Source organism: Eublepharis macularius, chromosome 10, assembly GCF_028583425.1.
Source record: "Eublepharis macularius isolate TG4126 chromosome 10, MPM_Emac_v1.0, whole genome shotgun sequence".
Lineage (NCBI taxonomy): Eukaryota > Metazoa > Chordata > Lepidosauria > Squamata > Eublepharidae > Eublepharis > Eublepharis macularius.
In genome coordinates this window covers 41,039,674-41,057,208 of record NC_072799.1, presented here as the reverse complement: position 1 = coordinate 41,057,208, position 17,535 = coordinate 41,039,674, and positions in this window count along the sequence as shown.

Sequence of the window (17,535 nt, the reverse complement as noted above, 5' to 3'; positions counted from 1 at the left end):
AAGAATTTCTGTCTCATTACTAAAAACTGAAATGGCGTCTCAGATTCTGAAGAAAAGGAAACATACATATATAAATCAGCTTAAACAACATAACTATACTGACATAGTTTCACAGCTCTTTTCTACATATGAACAGTTTCAACCCAATGTTGAGACTGAGTAGAAAGCAAATGACTTCCTGATGTTTCCTGAACTCTATGGGGCTTAAATGCAAAATATTATCTAGCCCAAAGGAGATGGAGAACCCCAAGTCCTTGCTGGAATTATGTGAGGGAAACAGAAAGTACAGTTGGCAGAGAAAGCTTACTTCAAGGCCATGCCTCATGGTGATTTGGTTTTATGTACAAATCAGAGTAAAATGAAACCCACTGACACATTTTCCCTTTAACCTATGCCATTACAACCCACATATTCAGAGCTCAAAGCTTCTGAGTTAATCTGTCATGTCACTCGGTCATGCCACTTACCATTATTTTTGCAACACTGTTTTACTGCCAGGCATTAGAAACAAAAATAAGTATACAGTTACACAACTTAAAATAAACCATATGATATGTACCATAACCCTCTGGAGAGAGAATAGAAGGTGAACAGCTAAATTGTTTTTAGCATAGTCAAAACATTTCTTATGCATAGTTTTCCACTTGTCAGTTGGTGTCAGCAACCATGCTTGAATGCAATAATAAGACTTCAAGGAGATAAAAAAAGAAAGTGGTATACAACAGAATGGCAACACATCAAAAAGAAAACCAGTTTTTATAAAGGTACCCTCCAGGAACACCACCAAGCTTACTGTTCTTATTTGGTGGAAATGTGGACCATCCAGACACCAGTTTAGTGAAAACAGCAACTAAACTGGCTTACAGTGAAATCCTAAACAGAGTTACAGTATTCTATGCCCTACCGAAATCACTGTTAGTCTTGTATAGAACGACATTTTCTAAGGTCTGTGCAAGAGCCTGAAATTTAACACTGCTGTTATAGTCTTATTATTTAAGAAATTTATATGCCACCTCTTAAGATGCAAAGTTGAGGTAGGTAGGTAGGTAGTAGGTAGGTAGGTAGGTAGAACTAGCAACTGGAAGATCCAGGCTCGAATCCCCACTCTGTCTGGGAGCTTGCTGGGTGACCTTGGGCCCCTCACAGACTCAGCCTAACCAACTTCACAGGGTTGTTGTGAAGATGATAGAGGTGTGATGAGAATGATGTGAACTGCTTTGGGTTCCAAGGCAGGGCATAAATGAAGAAATGAATAAATAAATATTTATTGTTTCAATTATTTTTATTGAGATATTGAAATATTTATTATGCTATCTCCTTTACCACTTTGGATACTAAAGAAAGCAGATAGGCCTTGCTTCTTCAATAAATAGGGCAATGAACTTGTGCTCTTTATCCCATGCTTTTCTATTTGTTTGCTGTTCTCTTTACATAATAAATTCACATTCAGTCTTCCAGGAAGAAAACTAGTGTGTGACTTCTTTGCCCCGATTTGCTGGAGAGTTTGTTCTAAGTTAGTAATATAGACAGAAGGCTGCATGGTAGTCAGCCAGGAATTTTTTTAAAAGCTGTTCAGCAGACACCAATTTAACCCCAAGGTAACAAAGTGCATTTCAGGAAGAACACAGAACATGGAGGAGGAAAATAGTGAGTTTGCACTTTCTCCCCAGTCCTGACTCAGGAAGGATCTATACTTGTGTTTATTGGCAAAACTAATCCCTTTTGTTCCATCTGAGTTGTTATGGACTGAAAACATGAAGTGAATTCGGCATACACAAAAAATTAATGGCATGATTGATTTTTTTAATGGATGAGAGGAATTCTCATTAATGAGAATCAATATATTAAGGGTGAAACCTATGAGTTAGTTCGAAGCAAGAAGCAAAAAAGATGTCTTTTGTTATAGTTCTATAAGAAATAAAAATGAATGGGCAAGGAAGCAATTGAAGAGTTCAATTGTGCTTTTCTTTTCCCCTAGGCCTCATCTACACATGTATGGGAAAATGACATGGTAGAATATAGTGTGCTAGTTCAGTCTGGAGATGGGGGTTTATTTTTAGTACCCTCCCATGTATGACATTCCTCCTAAGAGAAAAATCAACCAGCAGCAGAATGTTGTAGAGCACTGGTTGTTTTTTTGTTTTTTTAAAAACAGGCAAGCATTCAAAAACGTGGACCACTTCCACCTAGTGCTGTTGCAAAATTGAAGAAATATAGAGTTAAGAAATGAATCTCTGTGTCGTCCTCCCGTCCCCCGTCTCCCCCCCCCCTTCCCGGTTTAGAATGTGCTCTTTGCAATCTAAGCCAGCATACACGAATTGTCATTTGCTCCTAAAGAACTTCAGGCCTTTCCAAGTTGTCCCTGCCGCTTTATCTTTCAGATGAACATACATGCTGCAGCAATAGGTATCACAAAGGGGGAGGAAGACATAAAGGCTCACTAAGTCCCAGAGCAAACTTCCAAGGGAATTCATGAAACTGCCTTATATTGAATCAGAACATTGACCTATCATGGTAATTATCGTCTTTGCTGACTGGCAGTGGTTTTCCAGGGTCTTGGACCTTTCACGTTACCTACCAACTGAATCTTTTAACTGGAGATGTCTGAAACCGGGACCTTCTGCAGGCAAAACTGATGCCCTGCCCCTGAGTTGTGGCTCTCCCCTATTGTATGTTGCCCAATCACTGGATAAGGACATTAGGACCTGGCTGGGGAAGCTTCCGCAAAAGAAATGGGTAACGTAACTCTCTTCTTAATTCTTAAGGGAAAGGATTTTTGCAAAGTTTCAGAGAATTCTCCCCCCTCCCTGCCAAAAAAACCCCCTCTGAATGAAGCTTTAAAAAAGTGAGTCCTATCCAAATTGAGTTGGGTATTGTGTTTGCCAATCTCTAGTTCACCCTGAAAACATATGTGGCAGCTATAGGGCTTTTTTTAAATAGATAGATTTCCCAATGAAACAACAGTTAAGCAAAGAGAGAGAGAGAGAGAGAGAGAGAGAGAGAGAGAGAGAGAGAGAGCTTTCCTGACTAATCAATACTTTTAGCTTTACAGGGAGTGCTTACAGTCAGCAACAATCTTTCTAGTCTTATATGGCAATTCTGTTTCACAATTCTGTTGGCACAAAATGTAATAATCTCAGCTGTATTCAATTAGAGCAGATGAAGTCTGAAGTAGGCTCTAGAACTATTTTGCAGGCCAGATTACGTGTACATGTTTATATAAACCACACTGTTCCTGTAATTGCCCCCCCCCCGAATGGTACTGGGATCTCAAAGTTTGGAATTAAACTATTTTGTGGTTGATCCAAAAGCAAACTCAGTAAATCAAGTGACCCACCTGGGAAGTGCTGAATCAGAGTCTTGCTCAGTGCTTTCAGTGAAGTGCTGCAGTCTGGATCGATTTCATGAAGACACGTTTTATGGGTTTATGGAAAGGTAGCTTTCAATTGTTCCAACTTGGAACCAATTTACACAACCAAAATGAAGGCAATTGCTGGCTGATGCAGCCTTTATTGCTGAATAAGGACCTTAAGAACAATAATAAGAAACAGCGAATCATCAGAGTTAGTATATGATTAGCAAAACCAGGGCTTTTTTTCAGCTGGAACGTGGTGGAACGGAGTTCCGGCAACTCTTGAAAATGGTCATATGGTTGGTGGCCCCACCCCCTGATCTCCAGACAGAGGGGAGTTTAGATTGCCCTCCGTGCCAGCGCAGAGGGCAATCTAAACTCCCCTCTGTCTGGAGATCAAGGGGCAGGGCCACCAGCCATGTGACCATTTTCGCCGAGGGCAATTTAAACTTTAAAAAACTCCCTCCTTGTTCCAGCTGACCCAAAGTGATGTCATTGTGTGGTCCTGAGTTCCACCACTGAGTTCCACCACCTCTTTTCCCAGAAAAAAAGCCCTGAGCAAAACCAAATTTCAGTCATTTTTAAGAATATCACTTTTTTAATCGTTTTGCCCAGGAAATACATGCAGTTCCTATCTGTGGTACATTTTAACAGATTTTTCACTGGGAAAAGAAATCTCAACACACTAGAAAAAAGATGCAAATAATTACCAATAAGACTTGTAGAGGTGCCTGAGATGTGCACTTCTGAAATAAATACCTGCCAAGACACTCCCATCAGTTTCCATCAGCTCCACCCACCCAATGCTCCATCCATATTCCATCTCAGCTTCACCCATACAAACTTCACAGTAACTAACCTAGACCTCCATTTCAGAAGCAACATGCCCCTATCTACCAGTTGACCTTATTTATTTACCTATATAATAAGCTCCCTTATGTATCACTTTCCCATGTCAACATGGGTTTTAAAGCCGTTCATTTTCACGTGGTAAGGATTTGTTTAAATGCTTTCCCGTGTGTGTCTTTTTTTAAATGCAAGCAGCTGAAATATATATACATCTCTGCTTCTCCTGCAGGGTATTATCTCTGATACAGAATGTGTGTGATAGACTGGATTCATGTAGCTCTTTTATTGTGTATAGCATTCTTTGCCTGTTGAGAGATTTCATGAAACATGGGACAACTCTTTCCTACTGTTATATGCCTTTAATGTAGTAAAGACTTCCTTAAATCAGGAGGAAGAGGAAAGGAACAGACATGAACCCAGGAAGAGGTTAATGCATTAAAAATAACACAGAAAGATGAATGGGAGCATAAAATGGTTGGCAGGAAAAGAAGTAATCAAATAATGCAAGGAGGTATCTGTGTAACTAAACAACATCAGATATCCAGATGTATTAACACATGTATGACACTATCCATAACTGAAGGTAAAGGCATAACGTGAGCATTATTATCATTTTTATATCTTTCACATCACTATCAATGTCACGTCCTAGCTATCTGTGCCTTTGCTCATACTTCCTCTGAATGGTAAATCTATTAGCAAGTGGCAAGTCATAGGCTGATTCCACACACGTTGGATAATGCACTTCCAATCCTTTTTAGAGATCATTTGGAACTGAATTTTTTGTGTGTGAAACAAAAAATCCACTTCCAAACGATTGCTAAAGTGCACTGAAAGTGCATTATCCAACGGTGTGCGGAATCAGCCATATAAAAGAAAGAGCTTCCAGCTGACCAGTCTCTTATTGTAGTTACAGAGTACAGAAAAGAGCAGAAGGGAAATTTTGCTTGTTAACAAAACAATGTGTTGACTGATTTGTGTTAATTCACCTGAACAGTAACTAAAGTTCAAAACATGGGATGCAAAGAGTTAAAGACAAGTGCTCTGAAATATCCTTTCATAGCTACTGCATTTGCTCAGGAAGGAAATGATTTACAAAACGTATCTATTGAACTGTACCAAAGCATCAAAAGGAGGGGCAAAGTCTCCACTTATTTCAAGGCAAAAACTAGGATCGATAAGAGTCCATTTGGCAAGAGAGGCACAGCAAGCTTTTTGTAATGTCATTCACTCAAGTATCTGAAGAAGGGAGCTTTGACTTTCAAAAGCTTATACCCTGAAAATCGTGTTGGTCTCTAAGATGCCACTGGACTCAAGTCCTGCTGTTCACTCAAGTCAGGAACTATTTCAGACAGGCCAAACATAACTAGAATGATTTTATTTCCCCTCCCTCATTTCTTTGTTTACAGCATTGGGCCCAAATATTAAGTCATCCGAGCAGTATGTAAAGTCCTTTAAAGAGCAAAGCACTGTATTGTTCATTTATTACAGAAATACACTTGGAACAGAAACATATAACTAAAGCCATATGCAAATTGATAACAAACCAACATATGGTGAACAGATATATGTATTCAGCACTAACAACAACAACAACTGCACTTATTTACTGCTCTTTTAGACAGATTAGTGCCTCACCCAGAGTGGTAAACAAGTTAATATTATTATTATTCCCACAATACAGCTGGAGAGCTGGGGCTGAGAGGAGTGGCTTACCAGGTCAAGCTGGGGCTGAGAGGAGTGGCTGACCTCATGGCAGTAGTGGGATTCAAACCAGTAGAGTGCTGATTCATAGCTGAAGCACTTAACCACTGTGCTACAGCAGCTCTCTAGGAACTAGACTACATTTCTATAATGCTCCAACGTGAAACCAAAGTTTCCTAGTATGTCTCACCCCCAAAATTACACAAACCAATATGATATGGGGCCTATAAAAGATAGTGGGATGATGTGGAAAACTCAGTGGAGTCTATCTTTTCCTCCCTCTTTCTTGATGAAAAGTAGGAACAGCCCATGATACTACTGTTTTCTGTAGATACTGGAGAAGAAGAGAATATGAATGAACTCCTACAATGAATAATTCTAAAATCTCTGTGCTTAAAGGCCTGATTCATGAGTGCATTTATATTTCTGGATTAGTTGTGTATTGATCAGTGAATAGCACTATGACTAATATGAAAATTCTTCTCATTGTTTGATCTGTGATAGCCCATTCACATGTTTAAGATGCCCCTTCTCACATTAAGTTGCCCCTTCCCAATCACATTTCTATGCTTTTGTTTCAAGGAGATCACCATTTCCCCTGTTTTATTAATCCTCACAACAACACTGTGGTAGGTTAGGTTGCAGGAACATGACTGGTCCAAAGTCACAGTGAATTTAAAGACTGAGTGGGGATTTGAACCTGTGCCTCTTCAGTCACAGTCTAACCAGTACACCAGTTTGGTTCTCAGATTAGTAACTGAATGATGAGCATACATGAGCAAATCTCTTCCATATCTATATGTAAAATGATGGCATGATTATGTGTAGATGTGTTAAAGACCCAAATAGAGTAGAAGACTGGGCAAAAATAATATATCACGATGCCAAAAGGTTCACTATCTCTGATGATACACTCACACTGTTCTGTACTGCTACAGAATATCCTTGTTACTAGCTCTGACCCTAGGCTCAGAGACAGCCACTCTGATCTCTTATTCCTTCACCTAATATCTGCCTCAAAGATGAAAGGAAGAATTTTTTTTGCACAGTTTCATAATGAACTATGTTTGTAATGAACTATGAACTAGATGATGGCAGTGAAACGCTTTCCTGTATTCATACCAAACTATCATTATTTGTTTCTTATTTTGGGTGTGTCCACCTTTCTTATTTGAATAAGACTTTTCAAAGGAATTGAGTCATCTTACTCTCATACATCTTGCTCAAAGTCCATCAGTGGCTATTAACCATGGTGCGTTAAGGAAACCAATCCTGGAAGGAAGCATTATTTATGCCCTTATGGAACAGGATGCTGGGCTAGCTAGACCACTGGTCTGATCCAGCAGGGTTCCTCTTCTGTCCTTATGTATTTCACCATCAACATTATCATACAAGTTTTTAAAAAGAGCACAAAATAATTCATTGTGCAGCCTGTTTCAGGTGGGTAGCCATGATCGTCTGCAGTAGAACAGCAAGATTCAAGTCCAGCAGCACCTTAAAGGCCAACAAGATTTCCAGGGTATAAGCTTTCGAGAGTCAAACTCCCTTCATCAGATACAGTTAGGAATATAGTTCTTTGAGCCCTTATATCCCAGTCAGAAGGTGGGAGGAATGTTACAAAGAAGGGTGTCAGGATTAGAGATGGGCACGAACAGGAAAAAAACCCGAACATGATGTTCGTTGTTCATTGCCATCCATGAACAGGGACTCACAAACAACCACAAACATGGCCCTCACGTACATGTTCGTGGTTGGCTGTTCGTGGGGGTCAGCCGGCTCTTCTCCAGCCATCATCCAAGTCAAGATCCCTACTGCACCACTCCCAGAAACCTGACCTGAGCAGGCAGCAGGAAAGATACCAGTAATAAAAAATAGATTGGTCCAGAGCCTGGCAGCAGCCCTGGAACTTGAAGGGGTAGATCCCTATCCCACCACACACAAAGAAAATTCAAGCTCTAATGCACTCTATCAAAATGCCAACAGCAACTGTCTCTCTCCCTCTCCACTGTCGGAAAAGTCAGAGCTGGGAGCCCCCCTCCCCCTGCTCTTTGCTCCCTTGTTGTAACAAATTTGGAGCTCCATCCTTGAAAGGAAGACCTGCCTATCAAGCTAAATTGGTCTTAGATTGGGGTTTCCAGGGCAACAGCAGGAGTTCAGACAGAGTTCAGACAATCCCTGGCTAACTTGCCAAGGGAATTGATTGCAGGTGCCAGACTGTCTTGCAACAACCTCTTGTTCCTTTAGAATGGGGCCTCATGCACAGCTTCTTAGCAAACAGCAGATTGGGCTGTTCGTGGCTTTTTTTTGTTCATATTGCTGTTCGTGCCCATCTCTAGTCAGGATGCAAAGATCCAATGGAAAATGTAATCAGCCTGACTGGAGCAGGGGAAGAAATGCAGGAAATCACCATTGGTAGCGAGATAAAAACCCGCTCAAGAACCCTTTTCACAAGTTACAGTGAACAGACATACAACCTAGCCCAGCACCAAAGAACCTACTCCATGCACAGAGAGGGAGAGCAGACACAATAACAACAACAACAACATTCGATTTATATACCACCCTTCAGGACAACTTATCGCCCACTCAGAGTGGTTTACAAAGTATGTCATTATTATCCCCACAACAAAACACCCTGTGAGGTGGGTGGGACTGAGAGAGCTCCAGGGAGCTGTGACTAGCCCAAGGTCACCCAGATGGCTTCAAGTAGAAGAGTGGGGAATCAAACCTGGCTCTCCAGATTAGAGTCCTGTGCTCTTAGCCACTACATCAAACTGGCAACATGTTGACTCTGCCTCCTGCCTCTGTGTGACTATCTGGTCATATGCAGAGTGCAACCACAGGAAGTGGCCATGGGTACATGTCTTCCCATCAATCATCAATGTGGCATTCAGAATTCTGCTGAATTATGATGAGGGTGTGCGTGCATGGCCACTCCCTCTGCACGGTTGCACTCTGCAGATAACTAAGCAATCATACTGAGGCAGGGGGATGGGCCAGCATGCTTGTGCCCACTCTAGTGTTGCCAATTTTCAGGTGGGGCCTAGAGATCTCCGAGAATTACAACTGATGCCCAGACTATAGAGATCAGTTTCCCTGGAGAAAATGGCTACTTTGGAGTGTGGTCTCTAGGACATTATAACCTGCTGAGGTCCTTCCCCAAACCCTGCCTTCCCAAGGCTCCACCCCCAAATCTCCTAGAATTTCCCAACCCAGAATTGGCCACCCTATCCAGTCTCCCTCCCCACATGGTTAGTCAACACATGGGGAAGGGGGATTGTCTGTACTTCTATGTTCAGTAGATATTTGATTTTTCTTTATACATCTGTTGAGTAATTCATCTATATTCAATTCATGTGCAGCTGAACATGTAATTGAAATGGTACCATGTATTGGCCCCCAGTTTCATTTGTAAAGTGAATGCAAGTTGGTTCTTTCTTCCAAGCAGATATACATACATGCATGCCAGATGTTTGTGCATTCACTGTTACATGTGAGAAGGATTCAGACCATCAGTCTGTCAAGATCAGTATTGTCTAATCTGGAAGGCAGCAGCTCTCCAAGTTCCCAGGCAGAAGTCTTCCATATCATCTGCTACCTGATCCTTTTAACTAGAGATGCCAGGAATTGAGCCTCAAACCTTCTGTATGCAAAGAAGATGTTCTACTGCTGAGCCACAGCCCATCCCCCTAATATAGGCTTATCAAACAGCTGTTTCATGAATTAGAGTGACAATAAATTTATGAAAGTTTTTGGCCATTCTATTGTGTTGAGCCGTACAATTATTTCTTCTATTAGCTAAAGGCAATATTCTCTTTCTCTCTCTTTAGATTAGTATAAGCACATGGAATAATTTATTGCTCATTATTTCTCCTTATCAGGTGTTCAACAGATGCTATCATGTGCAGGATCTTTGTGATGCAGGAAAGGAACATGCAATCTCAGTTGGGTCCAAATGAAAAAGAAACAACCTGCATTTTGCAATGCAGGTACAAATTAAAGGGATTCGGCCCACTTTATGCAGAGAGTTATTTCTACTGGCAGGCCTGCTGTGTTTCCCCAGCCAGCATGAACCAGTCATTGTTTCACGCTATCTCATGTACTGGAGAGGCTTACAAAAGCAAAATGTGCTCTGAACAAACCTGTCAGCCAAAATCAGTGTAGGAACACATGGGCCAAGTTCAAGTAAACCTTTGGCAACTGTCTCAAGACTCTGAGGAACAGCATGATTGAGCCTCTGGACACATCTTAAAGAAGCATTAACAGAAGCACTAAGGTTATAGGCTGCCAGCCTATAATAAATGAACTGTGCAAAATTTAAAAGCACTGTTGGAAAGAATGACATTTTATGGCCATAATTGGAAAGGGAGTTTTTGCTACAAAACTCCCAATGCCTGCACTGCTAAAGCCTCACAATAAAACTTAAGTAATTGGATTCATTCTACAAAGCAACAAGGCATGGGGTATATTAGAAAGAGGGCTAAGCTTGATCCAAGGATAAGTCCTAGAATCTACCACCTGAGGTGTAGCATATGGCAATCAAATCAACGCAGGAGCACTTCCTTCACATTTACTTAAGGCCAGAGGACAGATGACAAATCTATTATCCATTCTAATGGGAACTGAAAGCACATTCACAGGAGCATTTAAACTTGTGGCAGCTTCACTTTTTAGTCAGCATGTACTCCCTTTCAGGAGAACAGCTGTGGTTTGAGCCGAATGTGAAGCTGGCCTCATACAGAACTGGGGCTGAAGTGGCTTTCCACATGCCACCTTGACCACCCAGACAAATTCGGTTAGTATGGCATGCAAAAACCCTGGGGGCAGGGGGGGGGGGGAACTCTGGCAGACATCAGTGACTGGCTTTTGAATCACTAGCTGTGGTATCTGAGGATGAGCTGAACAGATACCACAGGCAGGAACAGTCTTAGTTATGCTGAGGCCATGAGCAAAAATCCAGAATGTAGCCCCGAAATCTCCGCTGGCCTCTGCAGCCACCCTGTGTGGGTATCGTCACTGCAACTGCAAGCTGGCAGCCTGAGCCCCATTTGCAAGCAGGCCCCCCAGTGGCACACATATGATCAGGAATAGCCCCTGCCACCACTGTGACAGATAGAAGGAGGTTCCACTGTGGTGAGAGGGTGAACAGATGGGATGAAAAAGCCCCCACCACAGTGGTTGGAACAGCCCAGAAGCAAAAACACTACATTGCTTGCAGGTTGCACTGTCATTGAGCAGCACTGAACGAGAACAGAAGAGTGAGTGCCCACTGCCCCCACCCTCCCAACACCTGCTAATCAGTAAGAGGGACCTGGCAACCCTAATTTTCACCTTGATTGTAGGGCTGCTAGGTCCCCTGGTGGTAGTGGGGGATCCCCCACTCCAACAGGCCTCCTGGGCACATTCACAGGGCTGCATGATGATGTCACTTCCAGGAGTGAAATTATCACACTGCCCTGAGAGCACGCCTGCACTTTAGGCCCCAAACAAACTCACTTTGAAACACGATAGTGCTCCTGGGCCCTGCACAACAATCTAACTTCCTGGAAATGACATTATTGTACAACCCCAGAGTGGCGCTTTACGTGAACTTGAACAGAAAAGAAAAAGGTGAGTTGCAGGAGTGTGAGGGGACCTGGCAACTCTACTCGATTGACAAGTTAATAATTTCATTTTTAGTTAAGGTTTATGTTTTAGAAAGTTTGCTGAATGTACCAGTGTATTGTTTAATAAGATCCCTTACAGAATATTTCATGATACTTTTAATATTTTGAAAGTGTGAAAAATTGTTCACAGAGTACTGAGAATTTAGAATATTCCTACTTTGTGATAAATACTATTCAGGTCTACTCAAAAGTAAGTCCTCTTTTATTCAGTTGGGATTACTAAAGGAAAATGTCCCTACGACTGCAGCACTGGTGTAGTGAAAGTATCACCAGAGTATCACCAATCATCGTACTCTTCTGTGGCAAAAACCCATCCTCTGAATATAGCAAAAGTTGTTCCAAAATTGCTAGTAAATTAACCCACTCAGTTAAAGGAAAAGACTGTTTAGAATTCAATAGGTGAAGTACAATACTGCTTGTACAGAGTATTGCTCATCAATTGTTGGCCACCTGTCTAATCTATTTTGTCATATCACATGTATATGTCCTATATAATGGTGAATTATAGCTTCTCACTAGAGATGAGCACAAATTGGGAAAATTCTGAACCGTGGGGCTTGTGGTTTGTCGTGTTTCATGAACCACAAACTTTCATGAATTTGCCCTGGTTCGTAAACCAGTTCATTTGGTTCATGAAAACATCATTTCTGGGTCAGCAGAAGGACTGCAGACACACACACACACACACACACACACACACACACCCCGCATTGCCTAGGAAACTGATTTATTGGTGCCGGGCTGTTTGCAGTGACAAACTGAAATACAAAGCAAATGAAGTAGGCTAAAATACATCACAGTTCTTGAGAAATGAACCACCGGTTCGTGAACCACATATCAGCCCAGTTCATGATGAACTTTGGTTCGTATTTCTGTTTGTTCCTGCCTCTACTACTCACTAATACCATAATGGATTTATTTATTTAATTCATTAATGTACTTACTTCATTAATAGCCTGCCTCTCCCCAAAGCAATTTCCATCATTCCCTTCCTCTTTTTTATTCTCACAGCAGCTCTGTGAGGTAGGTTAGGCTGAGAGTGAGTGACTGGCCCAAGGACGGAGTGAGGATCTGAACCTGGTTATCCTAAATCCTAGTCCAACACTCTAACCACCACATCATGCTGACTCTTAAAAGAATTACCTCCTTTGCTTGATAACGAGCTCTTGTACTCTCTTTTGCAACCCTGCTCTTACTTACTAATCAGTGCAAGGGAGAAAAAGGTACCAAATGATCCAGAGACCACCATAAAGATTTAGCAGACAAACTGGTATTCATTACCATTTCTGCTGAACTTAGCTCCTTAGCACCAGTACTATAACGAAGACCATGACGCTAGACAGATAACAACTACGCATACCCTACACAATGCTATTACTGAAATTTTGAAAATAACAGCTGATGCAGAGAAGCAAACACAAGCTTTAGATGTAAGTATATGTACTGGTAAAAGATATGGGTTACTTAATTCCTCCCCCTCCAGTAAATGTATAATAACTGTCTCGTTTCTTATTTTTTGTCATTCATTACTTCATTGGATTCTAGCTGACAAGTGGTAAATATGATAAAAGCAAGAATGTGAAAACACCCAAATAAAAAAGTGAAATTAAATAAGCAAGTCAAAAGTCTGCAGGCTGTTAAAATACCAATAGGATGGCAAAGCCCATAGAAAGGTTACCTACTTCTATTTCACTATAGAAAACAAACAGTATAGAATATGGGTGCGATAAATATGCATCTCGTGATGCAACAGTGTTCTAGAACTTTGGGAAGTTATAGAATTGGAATTTGCATTCAGAAAATAGCTAATCAAAACCTAAAGTGAACATTTCCTGCCAAAAATTAGATCACATGACATTTCCTTTAACCTCGGAAATGTCATGTGATCTAATTTTTGGCTCTAAACAGGCTAACAGTACAATCCTAAACAGAATTACATTTGAAGTCTATTAATTTGAATGGTTTTAGAAGGGTGTGGCTCTGTCTAGGATTATACTATATGACAAGAGAAGCTCGCAGACTCATCGGCAGGCTGTGTAGGCACCAAGGGAAGGATGCAGTGGAGGCATAGTCAGCCCGGAAGAGTAGGAGCATCCATCCCTCCTCCTGTCCAGCCGCATGGTCAGCACCATTCTTGCAGGATTCCTGGCAGGAGCAACATGTTCGCTTGGCTTCTCTTATTGGGATTGAAGTAAAAAGAGGGGGGCTCTGACCAGGATTTGCCCTGGGAAGGGATGACCAGGCAGGGTGCCCAGCAGCCTGGGGCTCCCACCCCCCTGCCCTCCCCCACCTTTGTGCCCTGGCATCCTGCCACCCCTTCTCCTCAGTGGTGGCCCCTGGACAGGGCCTGGTTGCGGGACTGTGGGTTGTGGCATTGGGGGGGCTGCACTGGGGGGAGTCCAGCTCCGGCCTCTCCCCCTTGTGGCTTCACCCTCCCCCCCAATGGCAGCAGGTTGGTGGCCTGCCCAGCAGGCCTTGCTGGGCCCTCATGCAGGCGGTCTGGGCTGGGGGCTGGATGGGCCTGCAGGGCCTCACCCAGCTTCAGCATATCAGGGGGCTGAGCTGGGGGTGGCTGGGCTGAGGGGGCATGGCCTACCCAGGCATGTGCCATGGCCTGGTGGGCCTGGCCAGCCCGCCTGGGCCTTGCCTGATGGCGGCCCTGCAGGGCCCTTCTGGGGGTGGGGTGGGGGGGCCTTCCCCAGCTTTGTTGTGCCGGGGCGCCCCGGCACCATCAGGCTGGTGGGCACAGCACAGCAGGTGGCCCCGGCGGAGGTCTTTATGCCTGGCCAATGCTCCATCTAGCTGTAATCAATAAAGTTGTGGCCATTACAACCAAAGGACGGCGTCTGTGTGTTATTGCTAGAACTCAGACTGACGTAGCACATAGGTGACAATTCTGGTCATTTTTTCTTGCTGTCATATAATGGCTTTCAAAATGTTTCCTCATATTTCTGATTTCATGACTGACACTTCTGTGCACAGCATTTTCCTCAGTCAAACTGGATTTTGGAACTCATAGTATATTTTGTTTCCATTTAAAAATTAGGAGCGTGAAAAAACCAGAACATACTGAAATAATCAATGGGACATCCTCAGCTGAATTCCCTGAGCTGTGGGTTAGAGTCCTGCAATCATTACTACAAATTGTCTATCTGTTTCTTATCTCTCCAAGCTCCATATATTTATGCTTCCTGAGAACTTGGTTATTCTGTATTTGTCATTGTTTACTACTTTGAATGAAAAACAAGCCAACCTATATTGGTCTGCTCTGAAATAATTTACTTGTGACTGAACTGGTCTTTCCGTTCTCCTTGATCCTGTGTCCTTAGATGAAAGAAAAGGTTTTAAGGAGGAAGCAGACTGCTAGCCAGTGCCAGTGCCGAAGACACCAGATGTGGCTCTGTCAGAGGCCGATTAAAAATTGAAGTGCGCATATTTGCTAGGCAGCCAGAAGCAACGTATTGATTGACGCACTCTTTTGCTCTGAGCAGAAAGGTTGTGTGATCTGACACGGGAAAGCCGTATGTTCTTTCCCTCTTTTGTCTGTCAGAAGGCAGGCTTGCAGAAAAGGTCTCTAATGCACGCGTAGAGCCATGAGGCCCATTACATCAATATTGATCCCTGAGCTTGGAATGGAGTATTTAACATTTTTGGCATCGGTGATGTTCTAAGCTTCTTACAGGTCCTACTTGGCAGCTGCTTTTGTATCAAATGTTCAGTGCATAAAAACAAAAGCTTTTGCGTTCTCTTGGGACTTGTAAATGGCCAGTTAATACCTTAACATCTGCATGGTAAACACTGGCAATTTTATAGCTTGTGCCATAAAATGTAGCAGGGTCCTGTAGATTCAGTGATACTAAGACAGAGACTTGATTCCACCATTATTTGTCTATTGTGTTTCTAACCAACTATTTATTGGTATTAGGCTGTGTCATTTTGAAAAAACCATGACTTGCCCCTAAGTAATACCTTTCTGTGATATGCATGATAAGCCTATGCATGTCTGCTCAGAAGCAAGTCATATTCTCCTCAGTGATTCTTATTACCTCAGAAAGTGCATAAGATTGCGCCCGAATGGTTTCTTTTAATTAACAGTACCAAAATGTCCTAGGCACTTGGACACATGCTGAATAATGCACATTCAATCACTTTCAATGAATTTTGTGTCTGGATTTTACCATGAGAAACTGGAAAATCCACTGGCAAATAATCCCTAAAGTGCACTGAAAGTGGATTGAAAATGCATTATTCAACATGTGTGAAAGCAGCCAGACATTCATGGTAAACCAAATAAGTTAGTTGATAGTAAAAACAAACAAAAAATGTGAAGTATGCCTTGAAGCTGTTTGGGAAAGACGGACTAGAAATATTGTAAAATAAATAAATGCCACTGACTAAAGTTCAAGAGCTACCACATCCTTTACTTTTTTTACTGTGACCATTCATTTACTTGTCAAATATTAACCTGTGCCAAGTTTACACATGCTATTTACACAAATACCTTAGACCATATTTTCTATCTGGTCACAAGAAAGAAATTGACAACTGCATTTTTGTTAATTTTTGTTATAATGATTAACTATAATGGTAGCATTTTTTCTTGTGTTTTCCCTCCATTTTTTATGCAGACCTGACACAAAATGTTCCGATTAAGGCAAAAAAAAAACACTAATTAAGGGCTTCCACAAACAACTAGACAAAAATTCATCCCCCCCCTCCCACTTCCCATTATCCAGTACCATGCAGAAGCTAGACAGTTTGGGATCTGGGCAACCCAGGTTCGATTCCTTGCTCTGCCATGGAAGCTTGCTGGGAGACCTTGGGTCAGTCACATACTTTCAGCCTAACCTACCTCACAGAGTTGTTGTGAGGACAAAATGGAGGAGAGGAGAATGATATAAGCCACTTCGGAACCCCGCTGGGTGAAAGGCAGGTGGGGGATATAAAAAAGTAAAAATTTAAAAATTCACAATACATTCAAGCTGCTTGATTAGTACATCCTTCATCTTCCAGCAGTACCTTTCTGGCTCCCCTCCATGCTGCTGTTCTAAGCTAAACCTGGCTGCTGACTAGAGATGGGTACAAACAGGGGAAAAAATGAACATGATGTTCATTGTTCGTTGCCATCAACAAACAGGGACTCATGAACAACCACGAACATGGCCCTGTTCTCGAACATGTTCATGGTTGCCTGTTCATGGGGGCCAGCAGACTCTCCTCTAGCCATCATCCAAGTTTGGTCAAGATCCCTACTGTACCACTCCCAGAAACCTGACCTGAGCAGGCACCTGGAAAGGTACCAATAATAAATAATAGTTTGGCCCATAGCCTGGAAGCAGCCCTGGAACTTGAAGGGGTAGATCCCTATCCCACCACACACAAAGAAAATTCAAGCTCCAACGCACTCTATCAAAATGCCAACAGCAACTCTCTCCCTCTCCAGTGTCTGCAAACTAAGCAAGAGCTGGGAGCCCCCATCCCCTTTGCTTTTTGTTCGCTTGTTGTAACAAATTTGGAGCTCCACACTTGAAAGGAAGACCTGCCTATCAAGCTAAATTGGGCTTAGATTGGGGTTTCCAGGGCAACAGCAGGAGTTCAGACAGAGTTCAGACAATCTCTGCCTAAGTTGCCAAGGGAATTGATTGCAGGTGCCGGACTGGCTTGACAAACAGCAACGAACGAGGTTTGCAAAGACCACCTGTTCGTTTAGAATGGGGCCTCACCAACAGCTTGTTCTCAAACAGCAGGTTGGCCTATTCGTGGCTTTTTTTTTGTTCGTATTCCTGTTTGTGCCCATCTCTATTCCTGACCATTTTTAAAATGACATTCCTAGCAGCTGTTGTGTGACTACAGGGAAAGCGAGTCAGACATAACTCAACAAAAAATGTATCAGGTAGTTTGGCACTAAACAGCTACGTTCAAACACAGTGATTTTTGTAGCATGACAGCAATTACCACAAAGAG